Source organism: Mytilus californianus, unplaced genomic scaffold (assembly GCF_021869535.1).
Source record: "Mytilus californianus isolate M0D057914Y unplaced genomic scaffold, xbMytCali1.0.p SCAF_15, whole genome shotgun sequence".
Classification (NCBI taxonomy): domain Eukaryota; kingdom Metazoa; phylum Mollusca; class Bivalvia; order Mytilida; family Mytilidae; genus Mytilus; species Mytilus californianus.
Genome location: NW_026262637.1, coordinates 13225572 through 13246481, shown reverse-complemented (window position 1 = coordinate 13246481; position 20910 = coordinate 13225572). Strand labels below are relative to the sequence as shown.

Here is a 20910-nt window from a genome sequence, read left to right as displayed (position 1 = left end):
CTGGGAAAATCTTTTTCGGTAAATCCCCTGTTGCACTTCCACCAATAAACACAGCCACTGGTGATACCTTGAAATTGTGGTCAATAAAAGTGTTGCATCGTTCAACAGTTAAGTCTTTTTTCCAAACATCCTTAATTCCACTGGTTAGATCATTCTTAGTTGAAAGTTTTTTCTTATTTAACCGCTGCTTCATCATACTCCAAACCATTTCAATTGGATTAAAGTCTGGGCTTTCAGAAGGCCAAATAAGAACGATGTATACGTTTTACGGTGGAGGTAAACTAAATAAGAATCCCCTAAACAGACAGAAAAGGGAGTTTCTCAGAAGATACGTAGTTACAGTATTCCCAAAAGTCATGTGTGATAAAGCCTTCAATGAAAGAGTGCTCTCTAAAGTGAATCAGCTTTTAAGAAGACCAGTTCATCGAAAGTAATCAGGATAGAAAGAAGATTATTGACAAAACTGCTTGATAAATATATTTTATGTACAATGAACAATTAAATATCACATATTTCTGTCATTGAAATTGTCCGGATATTATTTATATTTATTTTCGAGTGTAAAAACTGATCTTGAAAGTTTGATAACAAAAAAAAAACACTTATCTTTATCAAGTTGATCCTCTTTTGAATGGGGTTAGATGAGAACACGAAAATGGTATTTGTTTTTTTTTTTGGATTTCCTGTACATTTGTATTAAAATATTAACTTCGGTATCAATAATAATCTGTTTTCAAGATATCAGCAATTTAATATCCATGTCCGTATAAGGACTTTTCAATCTACGGGCATGAATAGTTATAAAGGGGGTCATAGTTAATTGCATTTTTTTTTTCTAGAAATGAATAAAATATCGATTTTAGTGATACCTTTTATTTTATGAATGAACAAGAAAGATAAAAATAATTAAAAACCAATTGTTCAAAGAACAATTGAAGGTCTTTTCACGTCAATTTTCTAAATAATTGATAGGAAGCTACTTCTGGTTTACTCAAAGTTATTAATAGCGTCAAAGTATAGATTTCTTCATACTGATTCAATAAATAAATGGTTTCTATATACTTTTGCCTGAAATAAGGGAGATAATTGCCAACTTCCGGTTTAGAAAATGTCATTTCCGGTCTCATATGATAGCTTTATTCACACTGATTCCAAAAATATATAGTTTGTATATACTTATGCCTGTAATAAGGAAGATAATATGCTACTTCCGGTATATAAAATGTCACTTCCGGTCTCAAATGATAGGTTAACCTATGATCATTCAAAAAATATATGGTTTCTAGGTACTTTTCCATGAAATAAGTGCAAACAATACTACTTCCAGTTCACTCAAGGTCACTTCCGGTTTACTTTTTTCAAGGTCATATGTCAACCAACAGTTTGCAAAAGACACTATGGCTTTATCATGTACCAAGTTGGAGTCATAATCAATTAACCTTAAATTGAATCATTTCAGGGACAATAACTCCTATAAGATATCATTGGATTGTTTCAGACCAAATGTATCATATCTTAATCACAATTAAGCAAACATTTTGCACTAGTTCTTTAATTTGTAATTTTAAAAGTGACAGAGGAGATCAAATAACAAGGAAAAGTCAAAATTTAGAATATGACCTTGACCTTTGACCTTGGCCTCAATTTCATTTAAATGAACCAAGGAATTCAAATCAATATACCTTAGGTCTCTATCACTTACCATTCATGCTATACAATCATTTATATATCCCTTATGTCAAATACAGAAGGGGAAATAACTCTCATATGGAGTTTACTTATCGCTTCGGTCAAAATTGGACAAAACATCCTGAGGATATAACGAGCAATTTGGTAAAATAAATTTGTCGCTTTCTTTTATGGTTACGGAGGAGATGCACGCACAAGGAAAACAGTGTTCGGGGAGATAACTCCTACAAAGAAAAGTATTCGGTTAAGCAGGGTCAATTTCAAAGGCGCATAAACTGTTCGATTTCATATACGAAACATCTAAGCGACATCTTGCGAAACAAAAATTTATCGCAAGAACAAAATTTGGCGGAAGAAAAAAAAAAAAAAAAAAAAATCAGAAGAAAACCAATAGGTCTTTCCACAGAAAAGTGGAAAGACCTAATTATATCAACTGCCCACCAGAGTACCTGTGGTTTATTACATAATAAAACAAACAGACACACGATCTCGTCTTTCGGGTTATAAATGTCATTTAAAAGTAGCCTTCTTACAACAACTTGGTGTACACATAAAATCAGATTTGTAAATCAACAAATATGCTACTTGAACTGTCTACTTTAGTTTTTTTTGTGGCAAATAAATTCACAAGAAATAACTTCCCATTTTAAAATCACACGACACGTGGTCGTACACAAATCGTCTGCTGCCTTTACGTACATGCGTATTGATTAACAGTAAATCAAACAAATGGACATGCACTAAACATTGCTCTATAATAATTGATAAACAAAACAACAAACACCAATGAAAAACATCGGTCAGCTATATTTTAGAACATCGTAATCTTCATTCAAAAGAAAAAAAAAGGTAATCGGGAAAAGTTTAAAATCGAAAAGAAATATTTACGTAAAGGTTAGACAATACTTGGTCATGTTTTATGAAGATTTAAAGCCCAAGGCATAGCAATGGTACATATCCGGTGAAGGGAATGGTTGTGGATTTTGACTGTCACAGAAGAAAACGATTTACCTATATATATTGACTTGTGTTTTCTCGTATAACATTGAAATTTTGATAATTTAGTATTGCTGTAAATAGACATTGATCGTTTGTCGTTAAACATAACATATTTTAGTCATTTTGATGCAATTTTAACGCATTGGCTTTTCGCGCGCTTTGACTGAGTGTTGCAACCAATATTGAAAAATATCTAAAATGTATAGCCATCATTAGCCATCGATACCATATACAGCTATAATCATCATTCATTTTGCTTGAAATATATCTGCGTGTGCATTTTAACACATATTTTTAATATTTGACACTTGTCTTTTCTCTGACTCTGTATTCTCACCGAGACTAAATATTGTCCGCCTCACTGTTGCTTTGTATAGCCGCCTACATCTATATATACTTGCTTAAATAACTTGCTTAAATAACTTCATCAATATTATTTATGACCGAGAATAAGCTCAGAAAATATTTAAGGAAGTCAGTGAGTCCAGAGAGGGGGGGTAAAATTCCGTACCCCAGTGGTATTATCAGACAGCAAAGGTATTTACCTTCAAAACCAGTCTGACTCATCTGCAATAGACCACATAAGGTGGTGGGTAAAGAGAGGAGCGAAATCAGCAGAAAGGGTTGCCTGGCTGCGTGACAATATAGAAGATAAAATTCAACATCTTGGCCCCATCCATATATATATCTGGCTAGGTACTTGTGACCTAACGTCCATAACAGACAACAAGGGCAGGATCTCTCTTACTTCTTCAGACAATACCGCTGTTGAAAACATTGTTGACCAATATAGAGAGATAGTTAAAATACTCTCTTCATATACTACATCTAGAGTCACCTTCCTGAGTATTCCTATCTATAGTATCTCACTTTGGAACCAATATAAAAAACACAAAGACCCGGCAACTTTCAACGATCAGGACATTGATCTTAGGCATCAAATTGATAAACTTAACTTTGAAATTAAAGAGCTAAATACTTCAATTAACTCCGTTACACCAAATTTCAACTTGGACATACTACACAACCCAAGCAGACTAACTTGTCACAACACAAGCTCTGTACCAAGATTTCAATATAATTTAGACCTCTATAGAGACGGTATACATCCAGATAGGCTCTTATCTAAAGTTTGGTTAAAGAAATTAAAAATTCAAATGCGTAAGGACTGCTGGACAAGAAATTAGATTAGCAGGCAACTATATTTTACTGCTTATTGGTATGAGTGGGAACCTCCACTCTACACCATTCCTACCTTATACTACAAGAAACTTTATGGTATGAGTGGGAACCTCCACTCTACACCAGTTCATACTTGGGTGACTTTTAATGTACAAAATTATTTTAATCATCCATTCTAGAGCAAAGTTATTTTAATTAGACATTTTTGTGTATCTTATCGAACGTTTTTATCAGATAAATGCCTAAATTTTAGTGAGACAACTCTGTGCAATAAGATTTTACCTTTCTGGATATTTTAATTGTGTATTGAAGATAGATTTTACAAGTACTGGACAATAGAATTTACACTGGCTTTATGGTATGAGTGGGAACCTCCACTCTACACCATTACTTTTGATTATAGAAATAGCGGGTTCAATAAAAAGTTCTATTTCATATATACTCATTGCATTGCAGAGCAGGCACTAGCACTTAAAGAAACTTCATCTAAATAAGGATTTCTTGGTACGAGTGGGAAGCTCCACTCCACACCACTAAAACCCGACATCTAATACTCTCTCGTTGCCTTCTCTGGTAATCTCTTCGCCTCACCAAACATCGTATATCAGCATAATCAGAAATAGCGACTTATTTGGTACGAGTGGGAACCTCCACTCCACACCATTATAAACCAACATTTTATACTCTCTCGTTGCCTTCTCTGGTAATCTCTTCGCCTCACCAAACATCGTATATCAGCATAATCAGAAATAGCGACTTATTTGGTACGAGTGGGAACCTCCACTCCACACCATTATAAACCAACATTTTATACTCTCTCATTGCCTTCTCTAGTAATTTCCTCGCCTCACCAAACATCGAACATCAGCATAATCAGAAATAGCGACTTATTCGGTACGAGTGGGAACCTCCACTCCACACCATCATAAACCAACATTTTATACTCTCTCGTTGCCTTCTCTATTAATCCCTTCGCCTCACCAAACATCGAACATCAGCATAATCAGAAATAGCGACTTATTTGGTACGAGTGGGAACCTCCACTCCACACCATTATAAACCAACATTTTATACTCTCTCATTGCCTTCTCTAGTAATCTCTTCGCCTCACCAAACATCGAACATCAGCATAACCAGAAATATCAATTTATCTGGTACGAGTGGGAACCTCCACTCCATACCATTCTAAATCAATATTCTATACTCCCGTATTGCATTCTCTAGTATTCTCTCGCTGCCTTGTCTAGAAATCTCACTTCATCTCATTGGTACGAGTGGGAACCTCCACTCCACACCATTATCAACCTACATTTTATACTCCGGTGCTCAGGGTTTGACACTTACTAAATCTTAACCAGAAATATTGACTTATTTGGTACGAGTGGGAACCTCCACTCCACACCATAGTTAACCGAGGTATAACCTTCTTCATTGTCTCTAGTCTTCTTTATACGGCCCAGCAAACATTAGCATAAATAGGAAATTCACAGAAATAGCAACTAAATTGGTACGAGTGGGAACCTCCACTCCACACCACTCCAAACCGTCATCCAATAGTCTTCCATTGTCTTCTCTATCTTCGGGTTACACAGTAAAATGGAAGAAAATAGAGTATTAAGGTCAACAAGGGACAGGATACCTACCCAGGTCTTCACACCATCAAAGACCAATATAACAGTTAAAAACTATATTCTTAATGAGAAAAAAGTTGTTAAAAAGCTCATTGATGCGACAGAAAGAGACATTGATGTACATTTTGAATATAAGCATGGTAACATTGTTCTAGAATTTACGCCAGCTGCATATTTACACTTTGCTGAACGTATTCAAGCTCATTTTTCAAATCATGATACTGTTGATGTCAAAATTTTTGAACGAAAAGATAAAATGGGGAAAATAGTTGAAACCTCCATGTCAGTTCTTCAAAAAGACAACTCTAAATTTCAGCTTTACAGAATTAACATGTACAACTCCACAATGAGGGTAGAGGTGAATGGAAAATCTCACATCTTATTCATTGATGAACTAAAAACCATAGCTAACCTGATGTCAAACAAATCAACCTATCAACAGCTTAACAGTAAAATTCGTGAAGCTTGTCTCAAACTTGTACTTCATAATGTATCTCATTTGAGTAATCCATCTACAACTGAAATATCAATAACAGCAGAAAAAACCAATGTTGATATCTGTCCAAAATGTAACAGGAAGTGTCTGAGTAAATGTATCGAATGCTCTGCTGGTAACCATTGGATCCACTTCAAGTGTGAAAAACTCACCAAGGAACAAAAATACATTAGAGCAATCTCCTGATGTTCCGTATGTATGTACAATATGTACAAAAAACAGAGTCAAGAGTCATCCAGTATAAGCATGATAAGCAGATATACTAGCCTACCCCCTCCTAATAACTATAAGAGTATAACACCAGATGGTATTGGGGAAACTCCGCTTGTACAACAGAAACAACAGAACAACACAATTGATTGCCCTCCTGTTACATTGGCGGAATCAATACTGTTTGAGGAAGTTAACATGAGATCTGGAAATATGACTGAAAACTCAAATCCATCAGTCAACTCCGATAATCAAGCCCTGAGTAGTAGTATAGAACCGGTAATAAATAACCTGTCAAACTCAACGTCCAAAGCCATTGATACTGTAGCAGTAGAACAACTGCCTGTAAAACAAACCAAAACAGTCGAAGCTAGACCAAATCTAAAAGAAAAAGAGCTAAGACAAAAGGAGCTCCGATTAAAGAAATGGGAAGAAGAGCTCAAACAACAAAATGCCACAAACTCACAAAATTCAACCGAAAATGCTAAACTTCAAGCATACATCATGAAATTAGAAGGTAAAATTAAAGAACTGGAAAATAGCAATAGAATTCTTAGAATTAAAGTAGCTGGAAATGTAGATAGTACACCAACTAATGCTGTAAATAATGATATTACAAACCCAGACCTACTCCAACACCATACCGAGCATATCACAGGAGGCTTTCCAATGCACCTTGAAACTCAACACCTGCATTCTAAAATACATAGTATGGAAAACATCAACAGCCTTAATTGAAGAGTTTCTGACCTAGAGTACAACTCCCTAAAGCAAAGACTAGATGCACTCGAATTGTCAAAACAACATTGGCCATCTCCTCAAGGTAATCATCTATACCATGGGTACCAGAATCATATATCAGGTCCACATGTAAATGGGTATCAGAACCATATGCCAAATCCACATGTAAATGGGTACCAGAACCATATACCAGGTCTTCAGGTAAATGGGCACCAGAATCATATACCAGATCCATATGGAAATGGGTACCAGAATCATATACCAGGTCCACATGGAAATGGGTACCAGAACCATACACCAAGTTATAATGTAAATAGCTACTATAACAAAATACCTAATCCACAAGTAAATGGGTACCAAAATCTTAAACCTGATATGCATATGAGAAATATACAGCCAATGCAAAATGTACCATTCAATGAGTCGCATCCACCAGGACATGTGCCTCTGAAGATGAACATGCCACATATGCACAACCCCAATAGTCACACCTATCCATGGAATTTACCACCACCTTGTTACATGAAAATGCAACCAAAGTCTGGCACACAGTCTGATATCGCAACAAGGTCTGACCAGAAACCACCGACGATGAAATGTAATACAAATTCAATGAAAAATCTTGTGACAGGCCTCCCTCTTCATCTCAACTCCACCCTGCCTAACAAGTCTCTAATTGATACACAACTTTCAAATGATGCTGGATGTTCTAATACTGTAATACAAGAATTGGATTATGCAACGGTAGTAAATAAGGAAATAGACATACATCATGAGCAAATTTCTTCAACAGATCCAGAAACCAAGTGCAGCCATGAATTCAAATCAAAATCTAACCCACCTCTATTAAACACTCCTACCGTAATTGCTGCTGCTAACATAGAACCGTCGGAACAAGACTTGACAGCCATAGGAAATAATAATCAGGAGGAACATTTTTTAGGAGTAACAAAGCCTCAGAAGGACCTTGGATAGACCAACAGCCAATACAAGCACTGGATATCGTTTCTTTCAATTGTAAAAATGTACGTAATAATATGGACTGTATAAAAGATATTTTATTTAAGGAAAATGCTGACATTGTTTGTTTACAAGAGCACTGGCTTTTTAATTTTGAGAAAAATAGCTTTGATGAATTGTTTCCGGAGTGTGATTGGACCGCAAAATCAGTTGACGAGCTCAACCCAATTGGGACAACACAGCGTCCACGTGGTTATGGTGGAGTTGCCATACTCTGGAGAGAAAATATCAAACACTTAATAGAGAAACTGGAGGAGGGCAATGAGAGAATCGTCTGTGTGAGAGTGGATGTGTCTCCAAAACCCTTCATCTTGATATGTGTATACATGCCTTGCAGAGGTTCCAAGTACGTTAACAATGAGTTCAATGATATATTGGACCAATTAAGAGAAATAATTCATAAGTACTCCCCAAGGTATCAATTTGTCCTGTGTGGTGACTGGAACTGTGATATATCAAGTAGATGCCAAAATATCAAATTGACAGAACGGCAGGATGCCCTGAGGAAATTTCTCCAAGAGACACATCTTACTTTCAATGAGACCGATGTAACCTTTATACATCCAAATGGCCAAGAAGTCTCCACAATTGATTATATCTTCAGGAGCAATGATATAGATCCAGGACTATATCCCACAAAACGCCTAGATATGTTACCTTCAAATACTTCAGATCACCACCCCATCCATACAATGATACAATGTCATTTCGAATCAAAAACTAAAAAAAGAGAGAAAAATCAGTATCCATCAAAGGTAAATTGGTCTAAAATAGATTTGGGAAAGTATCAAACAGAAATTACAAATAAAATCAATGAGCTGGAAGCTAAAGAAAAAATATTGGACGTCAAAGATCTCATCCATGCTTTAACTATAGTGCAAGAAAAATTTGCCAAAAAGTCCAAACCTAACAAACAGAAAAATACTCACATTTGGAACGATGAGATAGCTCTTGCACTATTAAACAACAAAAAAGCCTTATTTGAATGGAAAGAGGATGGAAAACCAAAATCTGGTAAAAGTGCAACTCATAGAAAAAACACTAGATCTGAACTCCGTAGAGCAAGGCGGCATGAGATTGCTAGACAGAGGGACGAGAAGTATGCTGAAATTATGAATACTCGGTCCAGTAACACCAAATCATTTTACAAGTTAATAAATAATCAGCGCAAGCAAGGAAAGTCCTCTATAACTGAACTTACAGTACAAGGGAAAGTTTATGACAATTCAGCAGAAGAAATAATAAAGGGGTGGAATGAACATTTCGCAAATCTGGCTACACCTGCTGCTACTCCTGAGGATGACTATATCAACAGGGAGGCAGACATTGATGTCATAATGGAATCCTGTCTTGATGACGCAACTCCGATTTCTTTTACAGTTTTAGAAGTTCAGAATGCCATTAACAAATTAAATAAAAATAACCCAGCAGGCACACAACGTTGAACCAACGTTGAAAATATGTTGAAATTGGTTGTAGCGTTGATCAACGTAAAATCAACGTTGTATCAACGTCAATCTTATCAACGTTTAAATCACGTTGTTGAATCAACGTTGATTTGTGGTTAAAAATATCAACGTTGAACTGTCAACGTTGAATCAACATTGTATTTAAGTTAATGTTTTTGATAGGATGAAATTATAACGTTGATAAAAGGTTTATTTAAGGTTGATGACTTTAGGTGTCGACCGAAATTTCACTCCAGATGAGATTGAATCATTTTTTATATATACAACTTTGCAGGAATTATTGGGAATAAATGTTAATAATTTGGAATTCACTAGAACATGGTATTGTTTTACATATTGATTTTCATTTATGGTTTCTCTTTTTGTTGATTTTTTTTATTACTATAGAAACCACAAGTCAGGCCATAGATCTTCCATGGGCTATTCCTAAAATATCCTCTCCAACAATGTTTTGACAAAGACAAATAAAATCCTTCCTGTTTAAATAATCACATTTTATTTATATTGGTTTACAGTAACTGATGTTTTTGAATAAATTCAATGATCACTGTTGCATGTGTATATAAATCTTCAAATTTACACTATAAGAGCTAATGAATTAACTTACGCGAAAGAGATTTCTTTTTCTAATTTGCGCATGCGTATGAGGCCGACATTTCGAATTTATTTACGCCAATCTGATTACCACAACAAGTTAACAGTTGCTCGAAGCAGTACAAAGTAAGTATAATTTTCATTCATTGTTTGCTTTAATCATAGTTATATGATAATTTAATGTTAACAGTATTGTAGCTGTAATTATTCCCTGTCCCCGCAAGTATGGCAAATAATTATAACCCCTTTTTTGAAGTTCACATAAATGTATAATCTCAAACTCGATATTTTGTATGTTGATGTAATTAAACGTCAAAGATTTACAACGCATGGCATTCTTGACCTTGAAATACATTTAAAACAAACAAATTATTTTCTCTGTATCAGAATAGATGTCACTCACAGCATGTATTCCGAAGATTTACTAATCATGTGAAGCAATACGGCGGATAAGAAACACGTGTGACCATAACAAATTAATACACAATCTGACCAATTTCAAAGTGGTTTATTTGATACTGAGTTATGATAAAGTCGAAATAGATGCTTGTTCAATAGACCGTACTGATTTATTACAGCCCAAAAAATTCAAGGAAATAGACAATATTCCTTTAGTTTTAATATCTAAACATAACCCATATGCATGTATACGTAAACTTTAAAAAAGACGTATCACGTCGGAAAGACTTGAATTTATTGCAGTTTGAAGACGAGTGTAAACAAAGGTTCAAAGTTGAACTACTGCTTGAGTATAGCAAATTAACATGCTGAAAATATTAATTGATGAAATATTTAAATATATAATGGTATGTATATCAATAAAATAAATTACCATCCATGAATAATATTCATTTTGAATTATATGAAAGTAAATAAACTCATCATAGATACCAGGATTGAAATTCTATAAAAGACTCATCAGTTACGCTCGAATCAAACAAATTTAAAATGGTCAAATATACGAAGTTGAAGAGCATTGAAGACCAAACATTCCTATAAGTTTTACCAAATACAGCTAAAGCATCTTGTTTTATGGGTTTTATACTAACAACATAGGCGGGTGATTATAAAGGGAATCACTGAAGCATGACTGGAGCGGGCCCCCTCTTAGGACAGTCAGTGGGCCAACCCTTATGAAAATTTTGGGATCCGCCACTGAACAATATGAGTTGCTGTAAAGATCTCTGTGCTTGTGGGGCATTATTGTATCTCAAGATGAGAAACTGTCAAGATCTCGGTGCTTGTGAGGCCTTATTGTATCTCAAGATGAGTGACTGTCAAGATCTCGGTGCTTGCGTTGCAATATTGTATCTCAAGATGAGTGACTGTCAAGATCTCGGTGCTTGCGTTGCAATATTGTATCTCAAGATGAGTGACTGTCAAGATCTCGGTGCTTGTTGGGCATTATTGTATCTTAAGATGAGTGACAGTCAAGATCTCGGTGCTTGTGGGGCATTATTGTATCTCAAGATGAGTGACTGTCAAGATCTCGGTGCTTGTGGGGCATTATTGTATCTCAAGATGAGTGACTGTCAAGATCTCGGTACTTGCGGTGCAATATTTTATCTCAAGATGAGTGACTGTCAAGATCTCGGTGCTTGCGGTGCAATATTGTATCTTAAGATGAGTGACTGTCAAGATCTCGGTGCTTGTGGTGCATTATTGTTTCTCAAGATGAGTGACTGTCAAGATCTTGGTGCTTGTGGTGCATTATTGTTTTTCAAGATGAGTGACTGTCAAGATCTTGGTGCTTGTGGTGCATTATTGTTTTTCAAGATGAGTGACTGTCAAGATAAAATAAATTGAAATGCCATTAGCTTATTGAAAGATCTTCAAACTATGATTCAGGATTAAAATTAATTCTAAAGCCCTTGGTTCCAGAGGCGAACCTTTTGAGGGAAAAATTGGTTGACTGTATAAGAAATCACTGAAGCATGACTAGAGTGTGCCCCCTCTTATGCACTCAGTGGACCCCCTTATCAACATTTCCGGATCCCCCACTGATTCGAGAATCTTGTTGGATTCTGCAGGACAAATTTCCCTTAATGCTACAATAAAAATAATTGAACTTAAAGATTTTCAACCAAATTGTGAAAGGTTTTGGAAGTCCAAATTTTGTAAGCGTTTCACACATATGAAACTTTATTTTTTTTATTTCAAGTTATAGAAGGAGTTGTGACAATTTGGAAATGCTGCACTTAAAAGTGTCTTTTTTGTAGATGTCTTCACCAATAAAACCATGTCTGAAAAATACATGACGGGTAAAAAGAATAAACATGCCTTTGGTGGTTCAAGCTTTTTTGAAATAATAAGAGGTGAGTATTGAAATATATATCATTGTTTTCCACATTAAAAATTGTGTGAGATTTTGTCATAATTTCTTTTAAATGTGCTCTAGCATCATTGTCTACTAAAACCTATAGGTTTTTTGTATTAAAAATTTTTTTTTTATTATATATGAACTCAAGTTTAAAAAAGCACATGGTTGCTCTCAATAAATATTTTAAAAAATAACAATATCATTGAACAGAGATTATTTGTTCACATATTACAGTAGTGTTCTTTATTTGAGCTGCAAAATAATATTAACCTAGTTATGATAAAGATAGTATAATATGTTTTTTTTTCTGTTGCAGATGCTATAGCTACAAGTCACAAATGTGCATCATGGACAACAATATGGAACTAGTGTGCACTATACCTAAAATACGCCCAGAAATATCGGGAATGTGTCTAGCAAAAGGACTGACATTTTAAATAAAATTAAGTATTCAGTTTGTGTTTGTTTGAAATTGTAAGATGCATATGTGAGCAACATGTTATATGATTACTGTTTTATGTCACAAACATATTTTGTGTATGAACAAACATGATCCTGTCTATTATAAAAAATGAAAGTACAAAAATGTATGCTAACTGACACTACAATAAAGTTTAAGATTATCTATGCCTGGTAAGGTTAATAAGTTGTGCCTGTTTTTCTTGTCAAGTCTTTTATCATAAAAACCAGATTCAGAAGTGAGTGGTCTCATTACCAGTATAATAATTACCAAAACAAAGGGAATGACTTATTTCCATTTAATCATAAAATTTAGCGAAATATTGTGTTGATGTTTTGTTGTTATTTTGTGACCCAACGATTGTAAAGCTCTGTGGCACAATCTAGGGGGAGGCTCACGGTAGAAGGCCGGAACCAACAACAGGAAAGAAAACCAAACTAGAAAATCAAGAAACTCGCTATTATTTAATAAAGAAATAATTACAATATATTATTAATTACAATATAATATTAAAGTACAAAGTTTGAATGTCCAAATAAATTGAAAACCATAATAAAATACTACAAACAATTCAAATTAAATATCAAATAATAACAATAATAATTACTGTTAAATTCAATCTTTGAATTAAAATATTAGTTACTTAATATAAACTTTATCTATCTTTTTTTTTCCAAAATAAAATTAAAAGAAAAATAATTTAAAACCTAAATTGTTTCCAAAATCAAGAGACTCACCTAGAAAATCAAGAAACTCGCTATTAATATTATAGCGGCTTGATCAGTTTATATACTAATTTCTGAATATCCTAGTAACCCTTAACTGATTGCAACAAACAAAAGAATTTATGCTTTATGAGTTATAAATAAAGTTGCTGACGCAGGTTGACCGCTGTCTAACTTCTAAGACCTTATGTTAAACTCTGCCAGACATACAACCGAAGGTCAGTCTTGCATCAGCCGAAGTTTTATAGAACAGATAAGTTCAATAGTTTATTAGAGTACATATCTGACACATCTGAAACATTCTACACCTCTCAAAGTATAGAACAGTTAAACAATACATATATAACTAACAAACTGCATGAAATAAAATGAATTGCATTTTTCTATTACAATAATCGCTCTCCCTTTGAAAAAGAGATTGTTCCACCAATCTAAATATATCAACACAGAGAAATAACACGCAATAATAAAACAATATTATTATTTTTTTTTTTTCAATCTTTTTTTTTTTTTTTTTTTTTTTTATATATAATGCAATGAAATACACAATGAAAAATAAAACATATATAGTACAATTTAAATATATATTTGATGATTTAAAGGCCTTTAAGTATTTACAGATGTACATAAAGATACTTAATTAAATGACTATTTTGAAACAAACGATCATCGTAATGTAAATGTCACTTAATTAAGATCCAGTTAACTTTTATTTACGTTAAAGATTTTTCCTTTCATGACAAAACAAGGGACATAATTTGTTTCACTGAAAGGAGCTAGTGGGTCATACCACATTAAATTCCTTCTATAATCTATACATGTATTACAATGGCAGCGAGCTAATACCTTTAATTTGTATTCGTGCAAGTTCTTCGCGTTTCTATACGCGCGCTTGAATTTATGGTAGGCGATTTGTGGATTATCTAACAATGTAAGGGGGAGTCTACCTTGAATAGCCCAATCTTTTGCAATATTGGGAAAATTAAATTTTAATAAACGATGAATAAACGGTAAATATAATTCGACATTATAAATTGAAATTTGAGCACTTGGTAATAATAATTTAAAGTTCTCCTCTGATATAGTAAGAAATGCTACAATGGGTACGATTTTAAATAGAATATCTTTATCGGCAGGGATATTTATATTGTGGACAATTTTTTGTTTTAGAATTTGAAAAATATTTTCGTCAAACATGGAAAAATCTACCTCAGTTTCATTAAAACGTAGTAAAGCTTGAAAATATTCAGCTAAATTTATAAATTTGTTATCTTCATTAGTTAAAATAATAGTTGTATTGGTAAATTTACAAAGAATTTCCATATCTAATGATAGTAGTTATTTAAGTCTCTAACACATGAGGTTTTTAATTGTTCAAAATAGTCCATATGTAAATAAATAAATGGGGGTAATAAGTCTGGAATATAAATACCGGGATTGTTTGAAATGGTATTTAGACAAAGAGATTGTAGACTGGAAGAGTTAAATGGATCAAAATTGTATGATAATAAATAATCAATGCTTTGTAAATAATCTATGTCGAAATGATTATTTACTAGTTTATTCCAGACTTGGGACGGCGAAAAGTTTTCTACGTCTCGTAACTCTGGATAATCTGAGGAATAGAAAAGAAAAATATTAATATAAGGTAGAAGGATATACAGTAGTTTTGCGGTTGTTTGTTTGACCTGTGGTCTCAATATGTGTTGTTAGCATATTGACATTATCAATTGGACATTTTATGTTATGATGAAGTAAAATAACATAAACAGAAAATGGGTGTTTAAGTATTGACCTTAGTGCGCATGCTTGAAAAATGTTAAGATCAATAACATCAGGTACAGAAATAGATTGGGAAGTATTTTTATTTCGGACTGTAAAATCTGGATACGAGATATGTAATTTAGGCCTGATGTAATTTACAACAGTTAAATTGTCAATAATGTTTGGATATTGAATATCCCAATATGTTGGACATAAAGGCATTGAAAGAATTGGAATGCAAACACAATCGAAACCTGTTGTTATTTCTAAGCATAATTTAGTATTCATATTTGTTCTTTTGAAGGATTTAATTACCAAAATAATTGTCATTAAAAAGGAAATAAAAGCTAATGTAAAAACAGCATGATCCCAAGTTATATTGAAATTTAATACGTTAATCCATGTAGTAGGTGTTTGAGTTGTGGCAGGTTGAAATTTAAAATTTGGGAGCGTAGTAGCAGACGTTTGGACAGGTTGATACATAGCTATTGCGGCAGCGATGACTTTGAATTTATAAAATAACCAGATAAGAACAACTGTGTTTAGTGAAGTAATAATAATTGCTATTAATGATAATATATGCGAGAGGTACCGGGATCGATGCCCGGGTCCTCCACCATTATATTGTGTTGATGTTTTGTTGTTATTTTGTGACCCAACGATTGTAAAGCTCTGTGGCACAATCTAGGGGGAGGCTCACGGTAGAAGGCCGGAACCAACAACAGGAAAGAAAACCAAACTAGAAAATCAAGAAACTCGCTATTATTTAATAAAGAAATAATTACAATATATTATTAATTACAATATAATATTAAAGTACAAAGTTTGAATGTCCAAATAAATTGAAAACCATAATAAAATACTACAAACAATTCAAATTAAATATCAAATAATAACAATAATAATTACTGTTAAATTCAACCTTTGAATTAAAATATTAGTTACTTAATATAAACTTTATCTATCTTTTTTTTTCCAAAATAAAATTAAAAGAAAAATAATTTAAAACCTAAATTGTTTCCAAAATCAAGAGACTCACCTAGAAAATCAAGAAACTCGCTATTAATATTATAGCGGCTTGATCAGTTTATATACTAATTTCTGAATATCCTAGTAACCCTTAACTGATTGCAACAAACAAAAGAATTTATGCTTTATGAGTTATAAATAAAGTTGCTGACGCAGGTTGACCGCTGTCTAACTTCTAAGACCTTATGTTAAACTCTGCCAGACATACAACCGAAGGTCAGTCTTGCATCAGCCGAAGTTTTATAGAACAGATAAGTTCAATAGTTTATTAGAGTACATATCTGACACATCTGAAACATTCTACACCTCTCAAAGTATAGAACAGTTAAACAATACATATATAACTAACAAACTGCATGAAATAAAATGAATTGCATTTTTCTATTACAATAGAAATACAAAAAGGGAAATATTGGAACAGGCAGAAATCTCCTAAATAATGAACTCTGCAATAGACTACATGTACATCAACCACCGACACATGACTACTACCACTTAGTACATATAGTTTTGTGAAAGTTTTATTACACATAAAATGGCACTGATGGATATAATAAGTGGTAATGATTTCAGCTGTTGACAACCCACAATTTAACCAATGTTCAAGATCATATTCTCAACATTGACCACATTTCGAGATTCAACTTGCATTAACGTTAAGCCTAAAACAGTCTACCTGGGCCCAAATCCTACCTATTTTCAACATACACTGACCACAGTTCAACCAACATTCGACAGGTTTTCAGCATACACTGACCACAGAACAACCAGGATTCGTCCTGATTTCAACATAAAGTGACCACAGTTCAACCAACATTTGACATGTTTTCAGCATACACTGACCACAGTTCAACCAGCATTCGACCTGGTTTCAACATTTACTGACCACAGTTCAACCAGCATTCGACCTAATTTCAACATAACATAACCTCAGTTCAACCATCATTCGACTTGTTTTCAACTTGCATTGACCAAATTTAGACCAAAATTCAACCTATTTTCAACGTTGGAAGCTGACGTTGAATCAACGTTATGTTTTCAACGTCATATCAATTTTCAATCCAACACTACATTTCAACATTGATTCAACGTTGAAATCTGACGTTTATTCAATGTTGAATCAACGTTGCTGTGCCTGCTGGGAAAGCTCCTGATATTTATGGAATTACAGCGGAACACTTCATCCATGGTGGACCAGACCTGGTTGGTGCATTGACAAAAATAATTAATAACATCTGTATATCATGTGCTATCCCAGATTATATCAAGATGGGAATTTTATCACCAATTTTCAAAAAGAAAGGTTTACCCACAGATCCTAAAAACTACAGAGGAATTACAGTTCTTCCTGTTATTGCCAAACAGTTCTTCCTGTTATTGGCAAAATCCTAGAGATACTCCTTAAGGAACACCTATGGCAAATTATTGCAACCATCCAAAACCAATTTCAGAGAGGATTTACGTCTAAAATATCACCATTATTTTGCGCTCTTCTACTTAATGAAGTGATTATCGATGCAGTATACAGGAAAACACCTTTATATGTAGCTCTGCTTGATGCAAAATCAGCCTTTGACGTCGTTAACCACAGTAGTTTATATAGAAAGTTATACCTAGCAGGGATCTCTGGCTCATTATGGTTACTTTTGCATGATCTAAGTGTTGGTGCACAAACCTCAGTTCGATGGGAAAATCTGGTCTCTGAACCCTTCGATATTAAGCAAGGAGTTAGGCAGGGTGGAATACTAAGCACAGAGTTATACAAACTATATATAAATGACATTCTTAACCAAGTAGAGGACAGTACACTGGGATCCTATATTGGACATATTCACTGTCCTATACCAACTTGTGCAGATGATGTCACTCTGGTCGTAAATGATCCTACCAATATGCAAACTTAACAACCGTGGAGAATTACAGTCAACAGGAGAAATATTCATTACAGCCTACAAAATGTAAAATTATTAAAACTGGGAAACCAAAATTAGAGGATAACTTCAATTTCACTTTAAATGATACACCTATTCAAAATGCTGAAACTGCTGTACATTTAGGAATTACTCACAGCAGTAACCCGCGGCAAACCATCCCAATCCATATCCAGGAAAACATCAACAATTAAAGCCAGGATCGAGAACAATGTACAGTTTGATGGGGACAGGCCTGCATGGCAAGAACGGCCTTAATCCAGTAGCATGCCTACAATTATTCCAAGTTTATGTGCTACCAGTACTCATTTATGGCCTAGAAATACTTTTACCAAATTCTACACAACTGGAACCAATTGAATTTTTTTATCGGAAAAGCATCAAACAAATCCTATCTATCCCCACTAACACAACAGACATGGCTGTGTATATACTGTCGGGTACGATTCCAGTAATTAGTAAAATCCATAAACTAGCTTTGGGAACTTTTGCAAACATTTCAAGACAAGAGAACTGTATAGAAAGACAAGTCGCAGAAAGACAAATCCTCATCTCATCAGCCGTAAAGGACAGTTGGTTCACAAAAATCAGATCTTTATTAATTAAATACAGCCTACCATCAATCTTTAACATTTTAGATGAACCACCTCCAAAATTAAAATGGACGAACTCTATCAGGAAAGAGATTGACACCTTCTGGGTTGAACATGTGATTACCATGTCTGTCTACTACAAGAGTTTTCATTTATTTCTACATCCAATTTTAAAACTGGTCATCTACACAATGCTCTAGCAAGTGTCCAGACTTCTGCAAAAGACATCCAGCGTCTCCCCATCAAACTTAGACTCCTTACTGGTACATACATTCTCCAATGTAATAGAGCAGCTTTCAATCAAGTTGACATCAACCCAACATGTCTCTTATGCGAGGAGGACGCTGAAACATTGGACCATTTCATTCATTCATGTCCTGCTTTAGCTTCTGCTAGAAACTATTACCTGCTTGAACTTTCAAATATTATCAATAAAAGCGAGCTCTGTCCGAAATGTAGAACATTAGAAAAACTAGAAATTAATATACAACTAATATTGGATGCTAGTGCCTTGCTCTGTAACTGTCAATGTAAATGTGGATGTACAGATTTTCTTTATCTTGTAGAATACATAAGTAGAAAACTTTGCTTTGCTTTGCACATTAGACGTAATACAATATTATTAACATTGCCGGTGAATAAAAAGAAAGGATTGCTTGCAACCACTCAGTCAAAGGCGTGAATATTTAAAATCTAAATTATCTTTTGTTTTAGATTTTAATAGTGTAATAAACATTTAGTGGGTGTTAAATACACCATATCCTACTCTGTAACCAGAGGTGTGCCTTTGAAAGGCAGGATCTTCATACAAGACAAGACAAGACATAGCCGAGGGTTTTAAATGTTCATAAAACATGACCAAGTATTGTCTGACCAATTTAGAACATATTCACACTTTCGAGTGACCTTACAAAATTATCCTTTCCCATTGTAATATTCAAACCTTGATAAGAATTCACTTTTTATAATGAAGTGTTAACTAGGTTAACAAAAGGAATGTATAACATAGGTAATGATCATTTCAATGGATGGAATGAAATAGCACTAACATAGTTTTGTGAAGACAAACAGGATAAATTGTTCAAACATTGAGTTTTTCTTCTGCCTCAGGTAAAATTTATACTTATATACCTTAAATTTCTTGATTTTGAAAAACACACAATGTTATATAAATCAGCTTTTTGAAATTTGTATATTTTTTGATAATTATAAAACTCACTTTACAAATATTTGAATTACAACCATTCAACATCAGATGGTTACTTTTTATTGATGAATGTACATGTATTGTGCTTTTTTTTCGAAAACAATCCTTTGCTTTATATATCAGCAGTCTGACATTGTTTTCTTGAAAGAAAAAAAAAAATAATTGACTCGAATGTCTGTTATCAAAATTGAATAAAAGATTATTTTACCTACATCTTTGCCCCCATTTCATTTTTTGTTTGTTATATATATGTACCATGATAAACATTTGCAAAATTCAAAATGTTTTTTTTCATAATTCTATTCTCTTTCATCTTTAATCAGTAGGCTATTTTCCCAAGGAAAATGCCTCAGGGGATTGTACACTTCGTTAGTGTAGTTATTAAGAGTTCCCTTTCATAATTAATCTACAATGAAAAGTCATTCATGTAAAGAATTTTATAGTGCATGGAAAGCCATGTACTATGAAAATTAGAAGGGAAAAAACTGACTTTTCATTGGACGAGAAGGGGTGAGTATGTTCTAATTAAATATTATTCCCATTAAATCACACGACACGTGGTTTTACACGAGAGTAATTCGTCTGTTTTGAATAGCGAAATTATGACGAAATTTTAAAGGTAATCAACAAAAAAAGAAACTGATTGTAAAATCTGTCATTCAACCTGAAAAATAAATTAATACAAATCAAAAATACATCATGAATACATTTCTATAAATATCTTATCGAGATACAGCTACAGGTAAAAGAACTGATCACTGTCCATACGTAAAATCAGGTGTCGTTTATGACTTTGAATAGTTGGGTGATGAGGTCAAACACCGCAGGTGTTAGGTAGATTAATTAACCT

General features: G+C 33.7%; 1 long non-coding RNA gene across 1 annotated transcript; it reads left to right on the top strand.

The window, feature by feature from the left end:
• Nucleotides 1-10091: 10091 nt before the first annotated feature.
• Nucleotides 10092-13096, top strand: LOC127725450 (uncharacterized). Its single transcript, XR_007993007.1, has 3 exons — nt 10092-10157; nt 12251-12346; nt 12668-13096. It is a non-coding gene; the product is annotated as an uncharacterized LOC127725450 (long non-coding RNA).
• The last annotated feature ends 7814 nt before the right edge of the window (nt 13097-20910 follow it).